The 26,754-nt window shown below is 34.3% G+C and overlaps 2 long non-coding RNA genes across 10 annotated transcripts; one reads left to right on the top strand and one right to left on the bottom strand.

The window, feature by feature from the left end:
- Window positions 1-7,404: 7,404 nt before the first annotated feature.
- On the bottom strand, window positions 7,405-19,346 carry LOC138903640 (uncharacterized). Its single transcript, XR_011412979.1, has 3 exons — window positions 19,050-19,346; window positions 15,037-15,115; window positions 7,405-7,865 (listed from the first exon to the last, which is right to left on the bottom strand). It is a non-coding gene; the product is annotated as an uncharacterized lncRNA (long non-coding RNA).
- A 41-nt stretch (window positions 19,347-19,387) lies between these two features.
- LOC104097179 (uncharacterized) lies at window positions 19,388-26,412 on the top strand. Of its 9 annotated transcripts, none has more exons than XR_011412974.1 (8): window positions 19,388-19,910; window positions 21,090-21,139; window positions 21,272-21,368; window positions 23,467-23,534; window positions 23,624-23,664; window positions 24,587-24,934; window positions 25,044-25,091; window positions 26,058-26,412. It is a non-coding gene; the product is annotated as an uncharacterized lncRNA (long non-coding RNA). The 9 variants fall into 9 exon arrangements; XR_011412971.1 differs by having other exon boundaries at window positions 19,389-19,910; window positions 23,467-23,664; window positions 24,587-24,653; window positions 24,779-24,934; XR_011412976.1 differs by having other exon boundaries at window positions 19,389-19,910; window positions 21,110-21,139; window positions 23,467-23,664.
- Window positions 26,413-26,754: the final 342 nt, after the last annotated feature.

The raw sequence follows: 26,754 nt of genomic DNA, 5'->3' as shown, positions 1-26,754 counted from the left end.
AGTCACTATTAGAGATGATGGTATATTACGGATGCAGGGCAGGCTATGTGTGCCTAATGTAGATGGTTTGTGTGAGTTGATTCTCCAAGAGGATCACAGTTCGATGTACTACATTCATCCGGGTGCTACAAAGATGTATCAGGACCTGAGACAACACTATTGGTGGAGGCGGATGAAGAAAGACAAAGTGGAGTATGTAGCTCGGTGTCTCAATTGTCACCAGGTAAAATATGAGCATCAGCGGCCAGGTGGATTGCTTCAGAAGTTAGAAATTCCGGAGTGAAAATGGGAGCGGATCACTATAGATTTCGTTATTGGGATTCCACAGACTCAGTGGAAGTTTGATGCAGCTTAGGTGATTGTGGATAGGCTGACCAAGTCAGCTCATTTCATTCCTGTGATGACTACCTGTTCTTCCGAGCAGTTGGCTCAAGTTTATATTCGCAAGATTGTCAGACTTCATGGCATACCGGTATCTATCATCTCTGACCGGGGTACACAATGAGTACATCATTTCACCCTCACATAGACAGGCAGTCCGAACACACTATTTAGATATTGGAGGATATGCTTTGTGCGTGTGTGATAGATTTTGGGGGTGCTTGGGATCAGTTCTTACCACTTGCGGAGTTTGCTCATAATAACAGTTTATCAGTCGAACATTCAGATGGCTCCGTATGAGGACTTGTATGGTAGGAGGTACCGGTCTCCAGTGGGTTGGTTCGAACCGGGCGAAGCTAGACTATTGGGTACAGACATGGTTCAGGATGCCTTGGAAAAAGTTAAATTGATTCAGGATCGACTTCGTACAGCCCAATCTAGACAGAAAAGTTATGCGGATCGGAAGGTTTGTGATGTTGCATTCATGGTTGGTGAGCAGGTCTTGCTCCGGGTTTCGCCTATGAAGGGTGTTATGAGGTGCGGGAAGAAGGGCAAGTTGAGCCCTAGGTATATTGGGCCTTTTGAGATTCTTGAAAGAGTTGGAGAGGTGGCTTACACACTTGCACTACCACCTAATCTCTCTGCAGTTCATCCGGTATTCCATGTTTCTATGCTCCGGAAATATCACGGCGATCCGTCTCATATGTTATACTTCAGTTCAGTTGGACAAAGATCTATCTTATGTTGAGGAACTAGTGGCTATTTTGTACAGGCAGGTTCGAAAGCTGAGGTCAAAGAACATTGCTTCTGTGAAGGTGCAGTGGAGAGGCCAGCCAGAAGGAGAATTTACTTGGGAGACTGAGCGGGAGATGTAGAATAAATATACACACATATTTGAGACTCCAGGTATAATTCTAAACTCGTTCGAGAATGAATATTTATTTAAGAGGGGGAGGATGTAATGACCCGGCCAGTCGTTTTAAAAGTTGTAGCCCCGTTTCCCTAATTACTGCTCATTCTATACTTTATAACTGATATATGATTTGCCGGAGTAATTGGTTTAGGTCCGAAGAGATTTTAGAATGAATTGGAACGCTTAGTTCCAAAGTTTAAAACTTAAGTTGAAAAGGTTGGCTGGATGTCGACCTATATGTAAACGACCCCGAAATAGTATTTTGATGATTCCAACAGCTCTGTATGGTGATTTTGGACTTAGGAGCGTGATCGGAATTGGAAGTCCGTAACTAAATTAGGCTTGAAATGGCTAAAATAGGAATTTAAGTTTGGAAATTTGACCGGGGAGTTGACTTTTTGATATTGGGGTCGGAATCCAGTTCTGAATATTTTCATAGCTCTTTTATGTCATTTATGACTTGTGTGCAAAATTTGAGGCTAATCGGACTTGATTTGATAGATTTCGACATCGAAAGTAGAAGTTAAAAATTCTTAAGTTTCATTAAGCTTAAATTGGGGTGTGAATTGCGATTTTAGCGTTGTTTGATGTGATTTGAGGTTTCAAATAAGTTCGTATGATGTTTTAGGACTTGTTGGTGTATTTGGTTGAGGTCCCGAGGGCCTCAGGTCAGTTTCGGATGGTTAACGGATGAAAAGTTGGACTTAAACAGCTGCTGCAATTTTCTTCTGCTGGAAATGCAGAAATCGAAGCCTAGAAATCGAGCTAAGGATCGAAGCCCAGAAATCGAGCCCAGGGTCGAGGGCCAGGGTCGATGGCCAGGATCGAAGCCAGGGTCGAGGGCCATGATCGAAGGCTCGGGATCAAGGCTCAAGATCGAGGGCCATGATCGAAGTCTAGAATCGAGGGCCATGATCGAGGCCCAGGATCGAGGCAGGACCGAGGGCTGCCTGGACAGAATTATAAAATGGGGGGACTTCATCCCATTTGCCATTTTTGATGAATTGGAGCTTGAGGAGAGGCGAGTTTTGATAGATTTTCAAGGAAAAATATTTGGGTAAGTGATTCTAACTCGGATTTGGTCAATATACACGAATATATCATTATTTTCACCATTTAATTAGTGTATTGAGATGGAAATTTGGAAAAAAATTTAGAAATCTCATAGAAACGAATTTTTGAGATTTCGGTGTCGATTCGAAGTCGGATTTGAGTGAAACTGGTTTGGTTGGACTCGTAATTGAATGGTTTATCAGATTTTGTGAGTTTTACCGGATTCCGAGATGTGGGATCCACGAGCGATTTTTGATTTAATTTTGGATTTTTATTGAAAACTATTGTATTTGCTTATGAAATTGATTCCTATAATTTTTGTTGACTGTATCAAATTATTATGATTAGATTTGAGTCGATAGAAGTCGTAAAATCGAGGAAAAGGCATACTACTTGATTAAATTGGAGCAAGTCGAGGTAAGTGACTTATCTAACCTAGTGGGAGAAATATTTTCCCTAGGATTGGTATTGACGTGATGATTGTAATGAGCTGAAAGTCGTGTACAGGAGGTGACGAGTGTGTGCACGGGCTAAACGTGGAAGATTATGCCTTTAAATTGTGTAGATCAATATTGCATATTAATTAAATAATTTTACCTTGTTATATTCTTCATCATTGATTTAATTTTTATATTTTAAATTTGCTTGTCCTTTTTCTACTAATTGTTTTACCTGTTTAGTTGAAACCCAATTTCTTTTGTTCTTTGTAATACTTGAAGGATTGGATTTCTTAATTTAAATGTTATTAAAAATGAAGTATTTTACATTTAAAAATTTGATATTTAGACAAAGTGTTAAATTTGTGAAATATTATTTTTGCTGAATATTTTATGAGATTTTTGTACTCATTGTGATGGAGCCTTGAGATCTTTGTTATGGAAAATATTTCTGTTTATTTATTTTGGTATGAGTTGTGAGCTCTTTATTATGGAAAATACTGTTGTTGATTTATTTTGGCATGAGCCGTGAGCTCTTTATTACGGAAAAATATTGTTATTGATTTATTTTGGTATGAGGCATGAGCTCTTTATTGTGGAAAAATATTGTTATTGATTTATTTTTGCAAGTTGAAATAACTGGGCACTTGAGGTACAAATTGTGATATATTGTGATATTGATACGCATGCGGCGGTATAAGGTCTAGGTGTTGAAACGCATATGGTGAGATAAGGGTGGCTTGATACGCGTGGCTAGTAGGGGAACTACTAGAAGTCATGCGGTGTGATAAGGGTGGCTAAAATGCGGAATGCTATTTCGGAAAAAATATTTTTCTTTAAAATTAAATGTGAAGGCTCCCGCGGTGATATAAGAAAATGAGATATTGTGAATTTATTTATAATTTGGGATTATGAGGCGGTACCTCGGGAGTTCCCTTGTTGATATTGATTTATGGTCGCAGTTGCCTTTGATTATTGTGGTGATTTTCTTAAAGTTGAAAAGAATTTTATTTTGTTTCCACGAGATATTATTTGCCATTATTTTGCGTAGTTAATTGGTGACATGCTACTTACTTGATTCATTTCCATTGTCATTTTATTTTTATTATATTGTTAAACATTTCACCTTCTCTTTTATTATTCTAGTAGGGTCTGACTTGACCTCGTCACTACTCTACCGAGGTTAGGCTTGGCACTTACTGGGTACTGATATGGTGTACTCATACTACGCTTCTGCGCATCATTTTGTGCAGATCCAGGTACATCCTACCAGTCCAGACATCCGTGAGCTACCTGTGTACGGAGATTTCGAGGTATATCTGCCAACGTCCGCAGACTCCGGAGTCCCCTTCTATCATTATTATGTTGCTTCCTTATTTTCCTTAGACCCTAATATATATATATAGATACATTGAGGATTAATTCTTAGAAGCTTGTGACTTATTTTTACCGAATTTTGGGAGTTGAAATTATGTGAATTTGAAGATTATTTATTTCAGATTTCTATTGTTATTCCGCATTGATAGGCTTACCTAGTCTTAGAGACTAGTGCTATCACGACATCCTACGGAGGAAATTTGGGGTCGTGACATTTCAGTTTTTAATATAAAAGCTTTCCGAAAAAATACCCGGACTGTGCACACAAATCGAGGAGGTATAAAATGAGGTATTTGAGGCTTCGAAACACAGAATTAGGTTCTAAAACATAAGATGACCTATCGGTGCATCACATAATACATCATGCGGGGATACTCGTGCCCTCAAACTACCGAGAAAAGTGCAAGTGCTCAAAACGACCAGTCGGATCGTTACACTTCACATCGCATTCACGATAGAGCATCGAGTAATTATAAGATTTTCTATCAAGGACGATATCGACGCCTTAAAATCTTGAGATATATTGGTGAGATCCTGCCCTAGAGTGTTAAAGGGAAAAGCGTGTTGTATTGCCGTTGCTTGAAAGAAATAGATGACGAGATTATCAAATGGGAAAATATCTTTTTATATGATGTCAAGTTTCTCTTTGTTGTTTTCTTATTAAAAACATTAATCCGGTTATGAGTTAATTTGAATAAGAATCAACGTATCAGACGAATATCATCAACAGAATTAAACAACTCTCCAAATCAACTTTCACCTACCATGCAGCTAATTACAAGTATTTCTTCTTATAATCTTGATGTAAATCATAATAGCTCTTACCAAAAATAACCATAAAAATGGCAAGAGACAAAGAACATATGGCACATATAAACATAGTTAGGCCTGCAGAAGGTGGCACAACGTACAAGCCAGTCATGAATGCTAGCATCAGTGCTACCATGTCAATCAAGGCAAGAATACATGCAACTATATAATGATTCGACCATTTGTTCTCCCCCTGGTAAGTTGCAAGGAAATGCAGAAAAACCCCAGCTGTTGAAGATATCATGGCAATGATATCTTTATCTTGTTATTATGAATGTTTTGAATGTTGCTTTCTTCCATATGATTGTCATCCCTTGATTTGGACCATCATTGTAATCGTAACCACTAGGAATGGTGAAGCCAGTCGCGAAAGAAATAGTTAGTATGAGCGTAATCACTATGAAATGTGTATTTGCTCTTTCTTTCCATATTTTTGTGACTTTTTTGGACCAGTTTTTATCAGCTTCTTTCTGAAAATGTAGTTTAAAAGCTTCAGTTATTTTATGAGTTAGTGTATATCTTCATTGTAATTTAAAAAATCTATGCAATTTCATATTGTAAAATTAACTCATAGCAAGATTAATGTTTTTAAAAGGAGACGAATAAAAAGAAATTTGATATCATATAAAAAATATATTTTGCCCATCTGAAAATCTCGCGATCTATTTTCAACGGTGACACAACACGCTTTTCCCTTTAGGTTTTCGCGACAGGATCCCATCAACGTATTCTCGAGATTTTAAAGCGACGATATCGTCCTTGGTCTCTTATAATTTCTCGATGCTTTATCGTGAATGCGATATGAAGAGCATTTTGGCCTTGGCTAGTTATTGTCTCAAAGGAATCTAGACATTGCTCTAAAATATCTTTTATAACCTTTTACCAATCTTGAATGGTTGCTACATGCAATAGTGATATATTTTCTTCTTTAATTGTTCCTTAAGATATTTATTTACCTGCCATTAATAATGCCCTTACTGATAGATTTCACCCTTTATAACTCGCGAAATGAAGAGGATTCCAACCGAAGTCATCTGCTTGTTTTGTCAAACTTGGAACATTTCTTAGTATCATTTCAATCAAGTCTGTCCGAAGGAGTAGTCCTAGTCAATAATAATCACTCCGACAAATGTGAAAAATAGTCGTACAATATTTAGAATAGAAAAAGTTATTTACTTTATTTATCCTTCTTGGGCATTACCAATATTTTCAAAGTTTTAAGTTATATACACATAATCATTCAACTGAAACTAGGCCAAATTGTGACCAACAAAAAAGAAAGCAAGGAGAAAAGAAGTCAAGATAGTGTCCAAATAAAAAAGGAAAAACAGAAAGATGAAATAACAAAAAGGCTAATTGAGGCCTTTGCTACACAAACATATAATTCTAAAGATGTTGTTTGCATGAAAATAGATAATAGCATACAAAAAGAAAGGCAAGAACTAGAAAAAAATATAGAACTCAGCTAGAGGTCATTAAACTAACAGGGTGAAATAAAGAGAAAGTGTGATCTAACCACAATGATTAACCCAATCAGTTGGAATATAAGGGGGTGAAACATAAAAATCCTTTTGATAGATTGATTCAAATGGTTAATTTGCATAAGGTACGTCTTGCCTCAAAGCTTTAAACGTAAAAATACCAAAATTTGGGTCTCTATTACCAAAATTTGCTCTCCTTTTAGAACTTTGACATTCTTGAACTAATTAAAGGTAAAAATTTGGTCTTTAACATATTATGTATCAAGAAAATTTGAGCTTTTATCCATTATGTTTCAACGAAGTTTTCTTTTTTTACTAGTATAGTTAGTCATAATATAATGTTAGCAAGTAATTAATTGATATGGAGAAACGTGGTAGATGAGGATTCACTCGGACCAATTAAAGGTAAAAATTTGAGCTACTATTATGTTTCAGGAAGATTTGTTTCTTTTTACTAGTATTATTACTTTATGGATTTAAGTTTTATCCTTTGATGGTGTAAAAAAATTTTTACACCATCAATAGATAACTTATAATAGCAGGTTATACTTATCAAGAATTTATTTACCTGTATATACATTGACTAGGTGAAGAATGTTTTTACACTATCAATAGATTTTAAACTGTGATAGCATGTTGGTTACCATTATTACTAGATTACCAACTAATGTTTATTAAGAACCTGCAATTACCGAACAAATAACCTGGTTGTGTACAGAGTTTTTACAATGTCAATATATAGAACTTAAACCCTTTACTTTTTTAGCAATAATATTTCATATTATTACTGGTATTATGTTAAAAATTGTGGTTTCACATACAATGTTCGAATAAAGATATACCCTTTTTAGCTTTAGAAATATTAGTACTAAAGAGCTTTTTTTTTTCCAAAAAATAAAATAAAATCTTGATGTAATTTTTCTTGAATGTTGAGCCTTCGTTGTGCACCCTTTACTACATTAACACTTCACAGATTGAGGGTCTTAGTCCTGTCAATGGAGATGTTCGTGCATCCATCTCAGATGAAAGTCAAAATCATATAGAACCTGAAGATAATTCCATTGTTGGTTTACATTGAAGGTATTGTCTTTACCTGGTTTAGAGAGTACCAACAGGGAATGTCTAACTACCCCCTAGTTACCTCATGAGTAATCAACTAATAGAAGTAAATATATTCTTAGCCTTTGGTTAAAGAAAAAATTGCTCAATAGCTTGGTCTTCTCCTTAGCGATCCAAGCATATAAACATGTATTTTTCCAGCACTCAGTAGTCAGTAGACTATATCCTGATTAAATGTGCTATTTATTCGTGAATTGGCATATCCCTGGAGTTATTTGGCTTGTGGATTGGAGGAGGTGTGGTTATGATGTCCACATATTTTACTGAGGAAACATCCTTTGTCCTTGACTTTATCTGTTTACATACGAGGAAGAGTGTTAAGAGTATCGTGCAACAGGTCATTCTTTCATTAAACTAGACAGATTTGATTGTTGTTTCTGATGTTAGTGTGTGTTAGCAAGACCCCTGGCTAGTTAGCAAAATAAGAACTAAATGTGGATTTTTTTTTTTGGTCTTCCCCGTGATGCAGCCCAAACGTGAACTAGAAATGGATAAGAGTTGATCCCTTCTTATTCCATTTGCTGTCCATGATTTGAGCAACCTCTTATGATTTAGTTTAGAATATGCCTACATAAATGTAGTTAATAAGCCTCTGAATTGTGTCGTAAAAATAGAGATTGGAATAGTTTGTGGTTACTAGATTAACCATTTGATATTCCGTAATATCCAGAGTCAACATCATCAAGGGTGGTGATCAGAACAATATAGTGTTTGAAATCAGTTACTAACTACTGGTTGTGACTAGCATTGCAAGTGGTGTTCTTGCTATTTGTTTGCCTGCATGTGGCTTGGAAGATTAAGATAGCCTCGGACGTGGGGCATGCATTTATGAGAAATCTCACACATGAGAAAATTAGGCTCATTTATGAAGTTCTTTCTTGTTACTTATGTATATTTTTTTATGCATATATAGGTCATGTACCATGCTCACATGCACAGAAAGAGGACAAGCAACGATGAAGCATGTTAAAATGCCGAAGTCACTTGAAAATTCTTGTGGTAAAGGTACTCAAACCACGTGGAATGTTTGTGGTTCAAGCAGTATCTTGTGCTCTTAGGTGTGGGCGAGTAATTGTGAATATATTTTTCTGTGAGATACATTGATGGTGGAAGTAGCACTATAGCCAATGACTTCTTTGATATATCAGGAAAGGTGTTGAGGTTAATGTCTGGGGTCTAAACCACTGTGCTGAAGTCTGGATTGCGAAATCTGTGAGTTTCACCATCATTCTCTTTTAGCATTTTTGGGTGCAACAAAATATTGACTGCTCTTAGGTATACTTCACAAGAATTTTGATGTGTTGCGTTCTTATTCCAGCCTGCAAAAAACAGCCTCGATGTATTCACCCCAACTTGGTTTACATCTGCAACTTTCTTGTGCATCTGAAGTTCCTTTGGTTTACTTCTCTTGGACATTATTCTTGTCTTTATGATAAATTAACTCATCAAACCAGAAATAACATTTGCCCCTCACGTTATGATTCAGATGTCTAGACTCATTTATTTCACTTATTGTGGGTCTCACTCTTGAGTGCATCTATTTCGTTTTAGGGAAATTTTTGGGATCCTTCTTGGGGATATGTTCTGGAAGTAAAAGATCTATAGTTAGGCATTCAGGGCTCCCAGTTATAGCCTCATGTGGTGATTATTTGAAATTGCAGCTAGCTTTCAAGAGAATGGAAGATAGATGAAGATGTTATTCATAGGATTAAAATCGGATGGTTGAAATGGAGAAGTGCTACCGGAGTTTGATGTGATAAAAGGATGCCTAGCAAAGTTATATGGTAGCTGGACTGCTAAGGTCCAACATATCCACAAGGTGATTGTCGCAAAGATGCGAATGCTAAGATGGATGTACAGCCATACAAGATTATTAGATAAGATTAAAAATTATCCCATTTGCCAGAAGGTGAAAGTAGCACGCATTATCGATAAAGTAAGAGAAAGTCGCTTGAGATAGTTTGGTCATATCTTGTGTCGACCTACAAGTTCCACTCTATAGGTGTAAAACTATAGTGACTGGTGAGTGAAGGTGTTAAAAGGGGACGGAGTAGACCTAAAATCACATGAAAAGAAATTGTCTTAAAAGACCTATAAATTTTTGAAATCAATGCAGACTTGGCTAAAGATAGAAAACAATTAAAAAAAGAGATCCATATATGTGATATCTACTAGTTGGGAATAGGCTTGTTAGTGATGATGGTATGAGTTAAGCTAGAAGGAGACAATAGTAACATTGTATAATCATTTTGCTTTCTGGAATTCCGTATTATCAATAACATGTTTACTTCACCAGTTCAACTAAACGGCACCATAACCTACACCAGAACGCGGTGATGATTAGTCTCATGAATTCATGACTTGGCTGCATTTTCATATGCAAGTTGAAAAAACTCGGAAACTTAAGTGGGTTGTTTGCTAAATATAAGCTAGCTAGTTGGGTCGTACAATACAACAACTATGCCTCAATACCAACAAGTGGAGGTTCTCTGTATGAATCCCACTTTTTGTGTTGCTCCATTTAGCCGACTAGTTGAGGCCACGATCTTTTTTATTTTTTTTTTGGTCTAAAGGTGGCTTTAATTTTGTATTATTTGATTTCGAGGTTGTAGAATAATTTTTTCAAAATTCTTATTGTTGTTATGAAATAAAAGCAATATAGCAAGAACTATGTAATTAAGATTAATAATAGAAGAGAATGATAATATCAGAAAGGAACATTTCTTTCTTCGTTTCAAAGTGTCTTCTTTAGGTTCATAATAAACCTATTTATAGATACTATTGCATTGTTACATAACTTCCTAAATCTAGTTATGAGTCTCAAAATTAACAGAAATCTAGACATGAAGACAAATCTAGATATGGCAAGATTTCCAAATCTCAAGTTGGTCCTCCGGTGCAAGTGGATTTATAACATTCCTCATTAGATGTCCATTGAAAGATAATGGTGCCTCGTTAAAACTTTACTAAGAAAAATTCAGTGGAAAAAAGTTTAGTGAAAGAAAAAGAGTACACATATCTTGTAATACATATTAAGAGTTGCCTCATTAAAAACCTTACCAGAAAAATTCAATTGGGACAAAACCTTGGTTAAGAAAAAAAGAGTACAACGCGTATTTCTCCCCCTGATGAAAATTCTATTTTATATCTCGGAGACGACGCATTCCAATCCTATATCTCAACTTCTCAAATGTTGATGTCGATATGCTTAGTGAACAAATCTGCCAACTTATCACTTGATCGAAATTGTTGAACATATAATTCACCATTCTTTTGAAGATCACGCGTGAAAAAGAATTTTGGTGAAATGTGTTTTGTTCTGTCTCCTTTAATATATCCCTCTTTTAGTTGAGCTATACATGCAACATTATCTTCATACAATGTTATTGGAATATCATCTCCCCATGAAAGGCTACATATCTTCTGGATGTGTTGAGTTATTGATCTCAACCAAGCACATTCTCAACTCGCTTCATGAATAGCTATTATCTCTATATGATTTGAAGAAGTAGCAACCATCGTTTGTTTTGTTAAACGCCATGATATGGCAGTACCTCCACATGTGAATAAATAGTCTGTTTGAAATCGACCCTTATGTGGATCAGACAAATATCCTGAATCTGCATAACTAATCAGTTGTGACCTGGATCCATTTGAATAAAATAATCCCATATCAAGGGTCCCTCGGAGATATCTGAATAGATTCTTAATACCATTCCAATATATTTGTGTTGGGGAAGAACTAAATCTTACTAACAAGCTTACAGGGAAAGCTATATCTGGTCGAGAACTATTAGCAAGATACATTAATGCCCTAATTGTACTAAGATATGGCATTTCAACACCTAGAAACTCTTCATCATTTTCATGAGGGCGAAATTGATCTTTATTTTTATCAATCGATCTCACAACCATTGGGGTACTCAATGGATGTGCTTTATCCATATAAAATCACTTCAAAATATTTTCGGTGTACATTGATTAATGGACAAATATTCCATCTTTCAAATGCTAAATTTGTAAGCTAAGACAAAATTTTATCTTTCGAAGATTTTTCATTTCAAATTCTTTCTTCAAACATTCTACTGACTTTGGAGGCTCTTCAGGAGTTTCAATGATATTCAAGTCATCAGCATACACATCTATTATGATAAATTTAGTTCCAGATCCTTTTATAAAGACACAAGGACAAATTAGGTCATTCTTGTACCCTTCTTTCAATAGGTATTCGTTGAGGCGATTATACCACATGTGCCCTGATTGATTCAATATGTATAAGGATTTATGAAACTTTATTGAAAAAAATTTCCTTTAATCTTTAAATGTTTCAAGCACTTTGAATCATTCAGGGATATTCATAAAATTTTTATTGTCCAATGAGCCATATAAATAGGCCGTGACAACATCCATAATATGCATATCCAGTTTTTCATGCATTGTCAGACTGATAAGATACCTGAATGTGATTGCATCCACGCAGGAGAATATGTCTTCCCTAAAATCAATGCCAGGTCGTTGCGATCCTTTTGCTACAAGTCGTGCTTTATATCTTGCCATAAATTCCATGGAACTGTGTAGTTTAATAACTTGTTGTTACCTATACATTCTCCATGTATTAGATAAATTGAACCATAAATCATGTTAGAAATCATGTTTAGACTACGTGTTGGCACTGTAAGGACCCACAGAGGTCGTGTACATGTTGAATTATCTGCTAAATTATTATTTTGCACTCAGTCACAGTTTTACTTGTATATTACATATCAGTCTCTATTGTTCATTATTGATGCATTATATCATTATTGTTTGGGCTGCTTATCATGATTTCTGAGGACCCGAGAGACTGGAGAGGTTGATGACTGAGTGAGGCCAAGGGCCTGATTGTGAGGATATTTATGGGATCGGGTTGTACGCTGCAACATGTTTCACTGATATATGTCATAATTGGCTTGTTATAGCTCTTGGGCTGAAGGAGCCCCTCCGGAGTCTATGCATACCCCCAGTGAGTGCAGGTACATACTGAGTGTGAGTACCGAGTGCTGAGCGATTTATAAAAATGAGTGACTGTGAGGAATGAGTTATTGTGAGGTTGGAGTGAATGGGAGGACTGAGCGATTGTTACTCTGAGAGGATGCATTTGACTTTCATTTTTGTTGCACTTCAACTATCATATATCACTGTCTTGAAATTTCTGAGAGATATTATCTTCTGTTTCAGTTGAACTTGACATGAATTAGTTGTTTTGGCCTTAATTGTCGAACTTGAAAGCATACCTATTTCCCTATGTTGAAATCACTGAAATTGAACTTTAACTGTGACGCTCGTCACTACTTTCAGTTCTTTATTTAGTCTTGTTATTTACTAAGATGGTTGTACTCACGCTACACCCTGTATTTCATGTGCAGATCCAGGTATTTTCGGACACGGTGGGTGTTGATTTTAGTGCACAGTTGATCTTCTGGAGATTCCAAGGTAGTTGCTGGCGTTTCACAGACCTTGCCTCTCCTTCCCTATCTTTCTATTTATTGTATTTAGTTTAGACTATCATAGATAGTATTTTCCAAACTTGTGATGTATAGATGCTCATGTACTCTGTGACACCCCAATAGTTGGGAACTTTCACGTTGAGTTTTGGGTTTTTATCCTATTTATGAGAACTTTTATTATCTAAACTATTTAATTCATTTTCTGTTAAAAGTGTTGGAGATATTTCGTAATGTCGACTTGCCTAGTACCACGTTAGGCGCCATCACGACAGGTTAGAATTTTGGGTCGTGACATGTAACTTGAACCGGATAATTTTTTATTTTTTATTTTTAGGATTAGATGTTTTTTTAGGAGTAGAAAAAAGAGGGAGACGAAAACCTTTTGTGACCTATTAGATACTAGCATATTTAGGCCTGAGCTTGAGTAGTACTTTCATCTGAGTGCTTGAGTAATGAATAAAATAGCATACTCTCTGACACCTAGGCTCAGGGTTGTGACTCCGTATATAGCTTATTCTTATTTTTTCATTCGCTATGATCTTGTCTGTCGTAGAGTATAATTGATCCATCTTGATTGATACTTGTGTCATATGGGGTGAGGATTTCTTACATATATTCCATATTTTGCATCTTAGTCTAGAACTTGCCCTACATATTGAAGCGAAATAAAAATGTTGCTCTATTAGAAGATGATAATATGCTTTCTTGGATTTATCTTGTGAATTTTAGCCTTTTCAGATATTGTACCACTAGTTAGCCCTTTGAGCATGTAGCCTTTTGTTTGGAAGCCGTATTTTGCCTTAGTTCTTTTATTGAATTCCTAGTTTTTGCACTCTTTTTCCTTGAGCATTGTTGCTTAGGTTGTAATATTAATTGATAAATTTAAAGAAAGGGATGATTAAGTAAAAAATGGTGACCAACGATAGCTGAAAAGTGATAAAAAGCCCTCTTGAAAAGAATGTGACATGAAAAAAAAAAAAGAAAAAAGAATGAAATAAAAATTTGCTTTTAAAAAAAATGAAACGTTCTTGGTATAAGGGAAATACTTGTGAAACAAGTGATGAAAAGATGGCTGGAAAATAAAATTAAGAGATGAAAATAATAGGTGATGAAGTCTAAAAGTGCAAAGTGCTTAGGGATGGGTAAGTCACTATTATATAGTTTTCCTACCCGTCCCCTAGCCAACATTACAACCTGTTAAAGTCCTATTTGATTCTAATCGAGCATACTTAATTAGTAGAGATATACATAATGGGCAATCCTAAGGTTCTTTGTGCATACATATGAATACGTTTGTGAGTGCGAGAGTTATTTTTTGATGCTAAGTCCTTAAAGTATATTCATTCATTGATTTGAGTGTATGGACTAATTATTCTTGTGAGGGCACTTGTTTCATGATAGATAGGTGATGTTATTAGATTTATTCGATAGAGTAGGGGAGCGAACTTAAATTTGCTGAGTTAGAGTCTCTCTATGAGGTTAGGAGGTTAGACATTTGTTATTTGTTTGTGACTTGTATATCTTGCACGTTGATCGGGAAGTGTATATCTGATGGTTTGAGCTGCCATAGAGCCTAATTGTTAGTATCAACCGAAGTGGTGGTGTTTATAGACTTGATTTATTGAAAGTGATTTTAATGCTTACTCGAGGAAGAGCAAGAGTCTAAGTGTGGGTTGTGATGTTCGGCGAAAAATGCATATATTTAACCATTGTTATCTCACATTCTCATACTTTAATCGTCTTTTGAATTTTAATTATATTACTTTGTGCTTAATATTAAATTTTAACTGTATAGGAATAAAGCGATATAAAGATGAAGAGATTTGGAGCAAAATTAAATAAAATACGGAAGAAAAAAAGAAGGAAAATAAACGAATAAAAAAAGTTTAAAGAAAAAGGGGACACCGTTTGGTGTTTGGCCCCCGAGTTGAAGACAAAAAAGAAGAGAAATACAAATAGTAAAGAAGGCAAAAACGTACCTGGGTGGAAGAATTGAAAGAAAATGCGGAAACTTAGTGCCTTCACCGCCACGGCCAGCGCCCCACGCTGGCCTGGACCCTGCATTGCAGAATTTTTTTTATTTTGCCCGTGATAAGGTTATTTCAGCCCAAGACTTACCCAATTCGTATAAAAGCAAGTCTAAACCTATTTTGAAGGGGGAGATGACACTTTGAGAGGAAAAGACAAGCACGGAACACTCGGGAGCAAGGATTCTCAGTTTTTCTTTCTCTTCTCTTTCTTTAACTTTATAGTTTATTCGCTCTAGAGTTTTGGGTGCTACATGAACGTTGTAGTTTGAAGCTTGAGTTATTTTTATTATTTTATCATATTGGTTTATTTATTCAATCTTGCGCTTAATTATTTGATTGCTTGATTACCAATTGAATACTATCTACGAATCTAGGATTGAACTTGGGAGAGGGAATTCTAGATTGCATATAAGATTGAGTAGAGCAAGATCTTGAACTCGAGCATCGGGAACGGATTTGCGGTTATGATAGGGATATACCTAATCGCCTTGCTTAGTTACTATACATGAATTATTAATGCGTTCTTGTTAATCCTAATTCCATAGGAATGTAGGCGTTAAGTTAGCTTGAATAGGCAAGTAGTACTTCGGGAGAAGGCTACGAGCAATATTAACCATGTCAATCAATAAACCAGATAAATTAATTAGACGATTTAAGTGGAAAACTCAACAAGATTGTTAGCTAACCCATATCTCTAGAATATTTTCTCTCATTGAATTCATCTCTAAGATTGCAGACTTGTTTCCTTTAATCTCTTAGTTTGCTACTCTAGATTAGTTGTAGTTAAATATTCATACTTTAGAAAATCGTTTGAATATATTAATTGTCTTAGTTTAATTTAGTAAATAGTTAATTACAAGTCTTTGTACGTACGATATTTGGACTTACAATATTACTTGTCGACCACGTATACTTGCGTGTGCGTTTGGGAGTAACAACACCTAATTCTTTCATTGTTAATTAATATTACTCATTAGGAACTCCATGTGATTATGATCATAGATAAGTTGAATAAAAAGTTAGAGCTTATTAGTTGGTCCGAACTTGTAGCTAATAATGTAGCTCTACCATCTCTACCCTATTTTTCTTTTTCCTTTTGGAGATTATGATCATAATGTAAAATTACCACTTCAGAGTAAGGGTTTCTTTATGTTTTATGTGCATATTCGATTAATCTTGGCATCAAGTGTTATAATTCAATCAAAACATAATAGTGTTTGATTAGTAGAAGATAGAGTTGCCACATAGGCTAATTAAATGACGACACGTGTCAAAAAAAAAGTGAAGAATAACGTGTCAAGATGATATGTGAAACTCCCTCGGGTTGAACAAATTCATACTATGTCTTTTAGTCTCAGAACTAAATATAAGAGAATAGTCTCGGGTCTAATGGAAAGGGTTATTAATAGGTATGAATAAGGAAAGAATCAATCAATCCCCGATTTGCTATCATTACTTCATCTGTTATAAATTAATTATGTAACGGACAATTAATAAACAACAGTAACGGGCATGAGCTAGACAAGGTGAACAACTATGAATGGGATTACTATTTAAACCCACATTCCACATCTTGTATCCCTATCGAAAACTATTTAATTATTCTCTCAATCACATTATCCAATCTTTGCTTTCTATTTTTGGCAAATTATTATTGTGCTCATACAGAAGAAAGGCTACAATCATCAATAAGATTTTCATTTTCTTTTATCTCTCAATTTGTTCCCTTTTTATATTTATTCCTTTTTCATAACATTTATATCTGGAAAAGTGAACTAAATCGGTTGTTAGTGACTCGCAATATTTCTTTAATTGCTTTGACCATAAAAGCTAGTATTTTTTAGGTTAAACAGAGTTTAAAAGAATCAAGATTAATCTCAATTCTATGTCAAACAAGATGATTATTCTCAAAAATCTTATCACGCATAGATATCATACTTAAAGATAAAAGTATGCCCATTACTTAACTAAAGTGGAAGTCTTCAGTTAATAAGACTAAGTCATTAATCCTATGTAAGTCATTTTTTAACTAGAAACCAAACAGGTAACTAATTCAATGGTTTGCTGACTTGATTGATGATCAAGAATACCCAGCCAAAGATATTCCACAACTTTCAGTTTTTCAATTCTATGGCCACAAACTCAATATATTGAACCAAAGACAGACACAATTAATGTTTTAAAAGCGAAAAGTGCACAAAAGTGACAAGCACACTATAGATATTCATATTAGTATAGCACACATCAAAGTTGTTTTGAAATCACATAGGAAATATCCTTATTAAATGCCTTTTTACTTTTCTTTATAAAGCTTTGTTGGAACTTGCCATTCCAACTGTTCGCATACCATGGCGAGATGTAGGAAATGGGTCATTTAATACAAAGTTTGAAGCATTTCTAAGGAATATAAAAAATGCAATCAATTCTCAAAAGAGTATATTTAAAAAATGGTGATGTAGTTAATGGACCATTAAATTTGAGAGACATCTCCTCGTGTTTCGCTCCATCACACTTATCTTCCTCGTGGTTTTAGATATTATTCTTACCTTCCTTATTTTGATTTTTTTGTGACAATTCTTTTAATATGTTTTTTTTATTAATTAAAAAATTATGATCCAACTAATTTGCCCTTTCGGATATATTATTAATTAATTATGTAAATGCCCTTCAAAACAACATACATATAATGTTTTCGCAATTCTACACTAGAGAATCTGCATCATTTGTCAGCGTTGAGGTTTAATTTTTAGAAGTTGAAGTGGTGTTTGCACATACTGTTTATTTAGAAGAAAAATAAAACTTGAAGTTTTATGAGTGGAAGGAAAAAATTCTTTTGCACAACTCACCAATTATTTTCATGTTTTCTCGTCTATTATTATTTGATGATGGTGTTCGTTTAATATGGAATATAATAGCAATCTTCGTTTTATAAAGTTACATGGAATTAAAAATATTGGTAATGTAAGAAAATATTAAAATCATATTTGAAAAGTTAGTTAGACAGAAAAAACAACGTGTTAAAATTTAGAAGTTTGAATATTAAATGAACATGTATTCTTGAGAGTTATAAAGATACTAGTGAATTTGATCCCGCTTCGCGCAGTTATAAAGATAGCAATAAATTTTGAAATAATATTTTTATAAACTTAGCAGAGATAGAATAAATAACAATTTTCTTGTATATGCATATAATTTTTAATTCTTTTATATTGATTAAATAAAAAAGGTAATATATTTTACTGCATATTGCATCATCAAACCTCTTTTCTAAAATAAAATAAAAATAAAAAGATTTTTAAGAAACTTTTCACTTTTAAATATAGGTATGTATTGTTTTCTTATTCAAATTGAAGATACAAACAATGAAAACTAAAGAAAGTAAAAACATAAAGAAAGCAAAAATATCAACTTATTATTGGTTATATACACTTGCATCTTCCAATTTCACAACAACAAAAAAATGTCAAGTGAAGTACATATTCACATACTACTAAAAAAAGAAATCCACAACACACAAATGTGTGCTACAGTGACTCAAGTCTCCAACAGAAGGCAAATGAAGATAAGAACTCCATACAATTTTCAGAGTAAACCCCGAATTCTCACGAAGGGCTCATTAACACGATTTTTTATATCAATGGCAACAAAGATTTTTAGCAAAAACACAACTCATTTTATAGTATAATATCTTTTTGGACCATCCTTAACCTTTAAAAGACAAATAATAATGAAAACCAGTTTCCAGCAAGCTAAAATTCAGAGGTCATAAAGGTGTTCCAATAAATTATTCTCGACAAAATATTTTTTTTTTCAACTGGACAACTATTCTAGGCTTGATTTACTTCTGTTTCCATAGAAAAATTACAAGCTAATATATGTCAAATTAGAAATTGGAATAGCTATGTATATATTGCACAAAGGAGTAAAAATTATGTTAAAAATATCAATATTATATAGTTTACCTTTCAAATGAAGATTTTTCACCAGAATGTGGATAAGCCTCGTCTACGTACTCTCATCATTCAAAATATAATATTTTCTTCAAAAACACCTTCACCTAAACAAAAAAAATTCACAATACTATTAATAAGGTGACATGAGAAGCCAAACGATAAGGTGACAAAAATTGAGGAAGATAAAGAGTTTTAAATCAAGAAAATAAAATATGTTAAGAAGAAGTAAAAAATGTTAGAATTGGAAAGCCAAAAGATCAAATAGAATATCAAACGAATGGCCAACTCCCCTTGTCTTGTTTGGCTTATATATATACAAAGTAAATAACACATTGGAGTGGGAGAAGAGAGTAATTAGAGTAATTAGAGTAATTAAGGAGGGGATTGAGAAAGTGACTATTGGAATGCCTAGTAATGGAATAGGAGTAATATTTAGTGTAATTACACACTATTACACCTTAATAGACATTAATCTTAGGAATTAAGGAAGGAGAAGTAAACCAAAATATTTAGAGTTATTGGGAATAAACTAAAAAAAAGGAGAAAATAGATAAATAAGATCCTTGGCCAAAGAGAGGTGCCAACTCATCTCCTATTTTTTTAACTTTTTTCTATTATATAGAAAAGAAAAGGAGAGATGGTCGACCACGGGGCAAAATTGTCATTTTGCTCAAAAGAAAAAGTGCTTGTATCTAACTCCATCTCTTCCGACCTTTTTTTTCCTCATCCTCCATACACGACGTGGGTCTAGAAACATCTTCCGACTTCCATCTCTTTTGTTCCAACACATCGGAGGAGTACTTCAGTTCTCCTTCTTCAAACTTTCAACAATAACTCTTTTCATCTTCTTATTTATCTATTAAATTTCAGGTATCATTCTTTCAATCTTTGCTCTCATCTCTTTCTTTCTTTGTTTCTTTTTGATCTGTTTAACTATTTCCAATTTTATGGATGAATTTCCTTGAATTTCGTATTTTCCAACCAAATGATGAGGAATCACCATTTTAAGGGTTATTCTCCGTCCAATTTCATTGTTGTTGCCTTCTTCTCGTTGATTCGCCTCTATCTCTTCTTCTTCCGTTTCTTTACATTTTTTTCTTTCTTTTTGTATATTTTATATTTTCATGAATTGTGAATCGCGAGTATGTTTCCAGGTTCTTCATAACTGCCTCTTTGCACACCCCTCACTCTCCATAGACGAGGGAAAGAATAATTGGAACTCATGATAATCTAATTTTAATAAAGCACTAAAATTGGTGTATGGGTTGAGATTGACATAAATTGGATGAATTAAGTCGAATAACTATTGAAAATAATTTGTGCATGTGAATTTTTATTGACAGATGTTATTCATTATTTCATGTCTTAGGAAGGGTTAATAAGGCTTAAGATGATTTGGGAACTCTTCTTAGAAGTTGTGTTCGAGCAACATCTGTTTGTTTGAATTTAAATTTGTTTATCTGGGTAGGAATTTAAGGAATATAGAAGGTATTTTAAAGGGCATGTAATGGGATTGCTTTATATGATGACTCATTATTGTTAGTGGGATTTGAAAGTAAAGGAATGGAGGAGTAAGTAGTAGAGTACTGATGATTGATAGAGATTGTATGAACTTGCAACAGTATGCAACAACTTTGAGAAACATACAAGAGGGGTAGAGATGTAAGGGCATGTATAAGAGGAGACCTGAGCCAAGGATGTAGCTTAATTTATTTATTTTACTTTTTATTTCCTGTTTATTGGCATTTGCTAATATAGTGTGTATTCAACAATAAATTATAGTTGTTTGTCTTATTGAGAATTCTGATTATCCCATCTTTAAGCTTAAATGGTCTTATTATCTGTTGATGTGTTCAAGTAGCTAGGTATTAAATCAGCATATGCTATCTTCACCCATTCTTTTTTATTGTTTTCCACTTATGCAATTTCATTGGAATATTCTTTAAGTTTATATTTTGTTTAGATATTTTGACCAAAAGTACAAGTGATAGATTGATCTTGCCATCTTGGATACTTTGCTTACTGATTCACTTGGTTACTTTTTGATAGTTGGTTTGTTCTCTTGTTAGTTCAGCACACGAATGCACATGGGTAATCAGGTTTGTGTATTTATCAATGAAAAATATTATTGCGTTCCTACATGCACTATGCTTTTACATACATATAGTATGTATAAAAAATATTCTTCCATGATGATTACTTTTAACTTTTGTAAATTAAAACTATTATAGAGAACCCAAAAAAGGATTATTTTCAAGGTCATGGAAGCGTACTCAAAGGTCCTCCTCCATCGCTTCAAGTGGCAAAGGTTGTGAACTATGTTTCTTGGTACACTTCTTTCTATCCCTCAAGGCCTCAACATATTGTTCTCCACTTCTTTTTGGGTATAAGTTATTTTTTCCATGTTTATGATTATCATTATGATTATTGATGGTAAGGCCTAGCTCTCTCTGCATTCAGTTACTTGAATCAACTGGTGTACTTATTTTTGTGCTTTTAAAATATTTCATCGCTTTCATACTGTACTTACAAGTTTAAAGATCAGCTATATTCTTTTTAATATTATGGAATATATGGTGACTAAATCTAGCATGCAAAAACTTTTCTCCTTTTTAGAAAAGATAGTATTCTAATGCATGAAATAACTAGTGATCGAGGAGGTTTTATATTCATATCTGAAAGTTCTAGCTTTGATGTTGCTTATTATTTTTTACTACAAGAGTTTCTTTAATTTTCATTTGGCTAATAGATAGGGTGATTTTTTATACAATAGCATGTAGTAGTATTATCTTTCGGAATTAAATATTTCATAAAATTATACTATTGTTAGATATTGAGTTTTATTTGTGAGTTGAAGTACAATAACTCTTTAGCGCACTGTATTATTACCATGAGATATTTTCTGTTCTATGAGTTCACCTACTAAGATTAAGGGCAAATAAAACAAGGAATCAAGGATAGTTTTGTATGATTATTGTAGAGTATATTTGGTAACTGTGATATGGTATAACTTTGTTTGTTTCCTTGATTATAAGTCTTTGCAAATTACATATACAAATGCACTTATAAAAAAGTACAGTTTATGCAAAAGCAGTGACAGGAACAAACCAAAATTTTGAGAAAGAAAAATATATATTACCTAGGCTGAGTGTCATTTCAAATATAAGGTGATCTTGCAGACAGAATAACACAAAATCGTCAATGGTACTTGGCCGATCAAGCATTAGAAGTTCGTTGATTAAATTTTGATTGGGAATGTAACGACTCGGCCGGTCGTTTTGAGTATTATAATCTCGTTTCCCCATTTACTAGTCAAATTATAAATTACAGTTGTTATTTGGCTTGTCGGGGTAATTGATTTGGGTCCGGTAAGGTTTTGAAATGATTTGGAGCACTTAGTTCCAAGGTTTAGAATTTAAGTTGAAAAGGTTAGCCGGATGTTGACTTATGTGTAACGACCTCGGAGAAATTTTGCTAAGGAAATTAAGGTTTTGGTTGAAAAATGCACCGATGTGTAAAGGAAAATTTTGTCGGAAAAGGGTCATTTCTGCGACCACTATGCGGTCGCAGAATCACTCTGCAGACCGCATAATGGTCGCAAAGTGGATCAGTAGAGGGGCAAGATTTGAGAAAAATTTGCGGTGCACTATGCGACCGCAGAACTGTTTTACGGTGCATTATGCAACCGCAGAATAAGTATGCGGACCGCATAATGACCGCAGATCGGGTCAGTAACGCCCAGCTTTGGAGGCCAAATTATGCGGTCGGTATGCAGATCGCATACCTGTTATACGATCGCATATGCGACCGCATAACTACGTCGGAGCTTCCATTCATTCTAATTTTTGACCTGATCCAACTTCGATTTATAGCCCTTAAAGCTCAATTTTGAGCCAAAATCTGATATTTTAGAGAGAGGTGAGAGCATTTTAGAGAGAGAAAGTGAAGACTTAGTCATTTATCCATCAATTCTTGTTCAAGGTTTGAAGATTTCACAAGGATCTTGCTAGGGCTTCAAAAGGGTAAGAATTTCTTTCCTCAATCCTTCAATTTCGGGTTTGGAATAAAAATGTATGATTTATAGTATGATTCTTGGGTGTAAAAGTATTATGTATACATACCAATAAGATTGTGGAAGGATTGTTAAGTTCAAATGGGTAAGGATTAGGTTGAATATGGTAGAAATCTTTATAGACTTTAATTGAAGATTTGAGGGTCGAGTTGATGTCAGATTTTTGTGAAATTTATATGGTTGGACTCGTGGTTGGATGGGCGTTCATATTCTATAATTTTTGTCGGGTTCCGAGACGTGGGCCCTACGGGCGATTTTTGAGTTAATTTCGGATTTTATTGGGAAAATTAGTATTTTTCTTATGGAATTAATTACAATAATTTATATTGACTGATTAGAATTAATTGTTGCTAGATACGAGGCTTTTGGAGACCAATTCTCGTGGTAAGGGCATAGCGGAATAAATAAATACACGGGTTGAGGTAAGTAACAGTTTTAAATCTGGTCCTGAGGGTATGAAACCCTGGATTTTGGTATCATGTGATTATTTTGGAGGTGACGCACATACTAGGTGACGAGCATGTGGGCGTGCACCGAGGGGATTGTGACTTGGTTCGTCCCGGAAAACTATAAAGTTGAATAATTTGTTGTTAGTTGTATACCCTCTATGTGTTGATAAAATTTGACTGTAAATCATGTTAGAAATCATGCTTAGGCTATGTGATGGTATTGTTGGGACCCACAGAGGTCGTGTACATGTTGAATTGCCTGCTAAATGCTATATTTACTCAGTCTCAGTTTTTACTTGCACATTTTATCTCAATTTCTATTATTATTATTGATACATTATATCATTGTTGTTTGAGCTGATTTCATGATTATTGAGAGTCCAAGAGACTGAAGAGATTTATGACTGAGGGAGGCCGAGGGCCTGATTGTGAGGATATTTTATGGATCGGGGTTGCCCGCCTGCAGCAGACCTTATTGGCTTATTATTGCACGTGAGTTGGTCGTGCAACACGTGAGTTGGCCGTGTGGATCCTTATATTATTATTGCACGTGAGTTGGCCGTGCAGCATATGAGTTAGTCGTGCGGGTCCAGACATTTATATTATGGCACGTGAGTTATCCGTGCTTATAGCGCTTAGGCTGTAGGAGTCCCTCATGAGTCGGTACACCCCCAGTAAGCGCGGGTACCCATTGAGAGTGAGTGATGAGGGCTGGGAGCCCAGTGAGTGATTGTTGTCCTAAGAGGTTGTACTTGATTTCCATTTGTTGTTGCACTTAGTTGCTATCTGTCATTGTTGTGAAATCTCTGAAATATTGGTGATATACGGATTACATGAACAGGAACTATATAAAAAAAATTAATTTGACATTAAACTGCCAGATTTGATAGCATGTCTATTCTTTTGCTGGAATTACTGGAAATGAACCATAATTGTGTAGCTCCTTACTATCTTCAGTTCCTTATTTATTATTGTTACTTGCTGAGTTAGTTGTACTCATACTATACCATGCACTTCGTGTGCAGATCTAGGTACTCCCGGACATAGCGGGTGTTGATCCTTTCGCGCGGTTGATTTTCAGGAGATTTTGAGGTAGCCGCCGTCTTCCGCAAACCTTGTCTCTCCTTCTCTATCTCTTTGTTCACTGTATTTGGTCTCAGACTATTATAGATTATATTTTCCAGACTTATATTCATATTAGATGCTCGTGTACTCAGTGACACCAGGTTTTGGGGAGTGTTGTATTGTATTTAAATATTATATTTTCAATCTTGAAAGAAATTATGGTTTATTGAGATTTTCGGCTTGCCTAGTATTGAGATAGGCGACATCACGACGAGTGAGATTTTGGGTCATGACAGGGAAGTTATAGAGTAAGTACCATCTTGAGCTAACTATATCTTGAATAAAATTTTATGTTTGTTTATATCTTCTCCAATATTTCGTGAACTCTAAATTATTTTCGTTTGTTGACTCTGGTAGAAGCTGATTATTCATCAAAGGGAGATTTAAAAGAACCCCATGACCGAGGTATGTATTGGTTCTTGAGCACTATCAGCTCACTGAATATATTTAGATATAAAAAATGTGTTATATTGTAATTGTCCTAAAGAGTTTGTACTTGAATTAGACCATATACTCAGTTTTCTTTGGATATTTGGCTTATGGAACTTCAATTTGATACTTTATGTGATAAATACAATAAATAAATCATTTTATCAATGTCGTGAAGCAAAGAAGAAACTTTCGAATTAAAGTCTGAAAATTTTGAGAAAAACAAAGTGGATCACTTTTTTATATTTCCCTTTTCTTGATGAGCAATCAAAAAAATTTATATTGACAAAGCTCCCACTAAGATAATGTTGGAATAACATAAGAGAAATATTAATATCATTCCATATTTATTTATGCAGTAATGACAAAAAAATATATCGATATATTTACTTCATATTCGTGTATGTTCTTTATAACGAATGGACTTTTTGTGTTATTTGGTAGTCATATGATTTTAATATTTTTTGTTTCTTTAATTGAGGGCAAGTAAATGTATGGACCAACTTTTCTGGACATTATTTGCATTTCATATAGTTGTCAGCATTAGATTATCAAAGTAAACATAAGGCTTCGCATTTATTTTTCGTTAATTCTTAAGTGGTTTAATCTCAAGGATAGGAAGATCCTATACTGTTTTAATAAAAGATTAGATTTCCGATACAATCTTTAGAATTTAGATTGTAGTAACGGTGTCTTGGCAACTTACTTTGTGCCCTCTACTCTAAAGGGCCATAACTCGATTCTTACTCTGAGTAGTTTGTTTGCAGATTGGTTTGTGTATGTGCTCTCTCTCTCTCACACACACACGAACACACGCGCATGCATATGCACACGCACATGTCTTTATGTCATGATATTTTTCAATTCTTGCTATGGGACGTTTATCAGTTAATGTTTTCTATCTAAAAAATGTTTGACTTCTTATTTCTCTTTTCGGAACAGGAAAAGAAGTTATTTGAAGAGTACCCAATAGTAGATGTTTCCAGTAATGCACAAATATTTGCAAGTTGGACTATGTTATCTCTTTTGTTCATAGTGCAAATACATTTGGTTGATTACGTAGCATAGGATGGTGGGTAGGGAATGGAGAGCAAATACATTTGGTTGATTACGTAGCTTGAGTTTGATTTTGTATATAAAGGGAGTAGAAGAAAAGGAAATATTTGCTCAATTTCAATAAGTCTAGGGAGACAATATACATTGTTCTATGTTTGTCACTATTTTCCAAGGTTAGAATTGTGCTTCCGTCTTTGTGAACTAATGTCTATTCTAAATCATTTATAGTTTTTTAGGGTCACTATGTGGATGCAAGATTATACACTAACAAAACGACATCAAAATTCAAAATGTTGGACCCGTACTATGCACGGGCAATACTCATCTAGTATATATATATATATATATATATATATATATATATATATATATAGATTATTGTAGTATCGACCGAAGTTTTCTCGGTTATAACCATAACAATAAGCCAAGTGCATTTATTCATCAGAAAATGGTATTGATCTTGAATGCATGTTTAGCTGCAAAGTAGATAACCCAAGCTACACTAGACATCCAAGTTTGAAGCAGATTATTATAAATAAAACTCTAATTAATATTGTTACACGTTTTGAAATGAGAATTCAAG

The sequence above is a fragment of the Nicotiana tomentosiformis genome, chromosome 12 (genome assembly GCF_000390325.3).
Source record: "Nicotiana tomentosiformis chromosome 12, ASM39032v3, whole genome shotgun sequence".
In the NCBI taxonomy this organism is placed as follows: domain Eukaryota; kingdom Viridiplantae; phylum Streptophyta; class Magnoliopsida; order Solanales; family Solanaceae; genus Nicotiana; species Nicotiana tomentosiformis.
The sequence above is the reverse complement of the archived record's forward strand: the minus strand, read 5'-3'. Positions and strand labels throughout refer to the sequence as shown.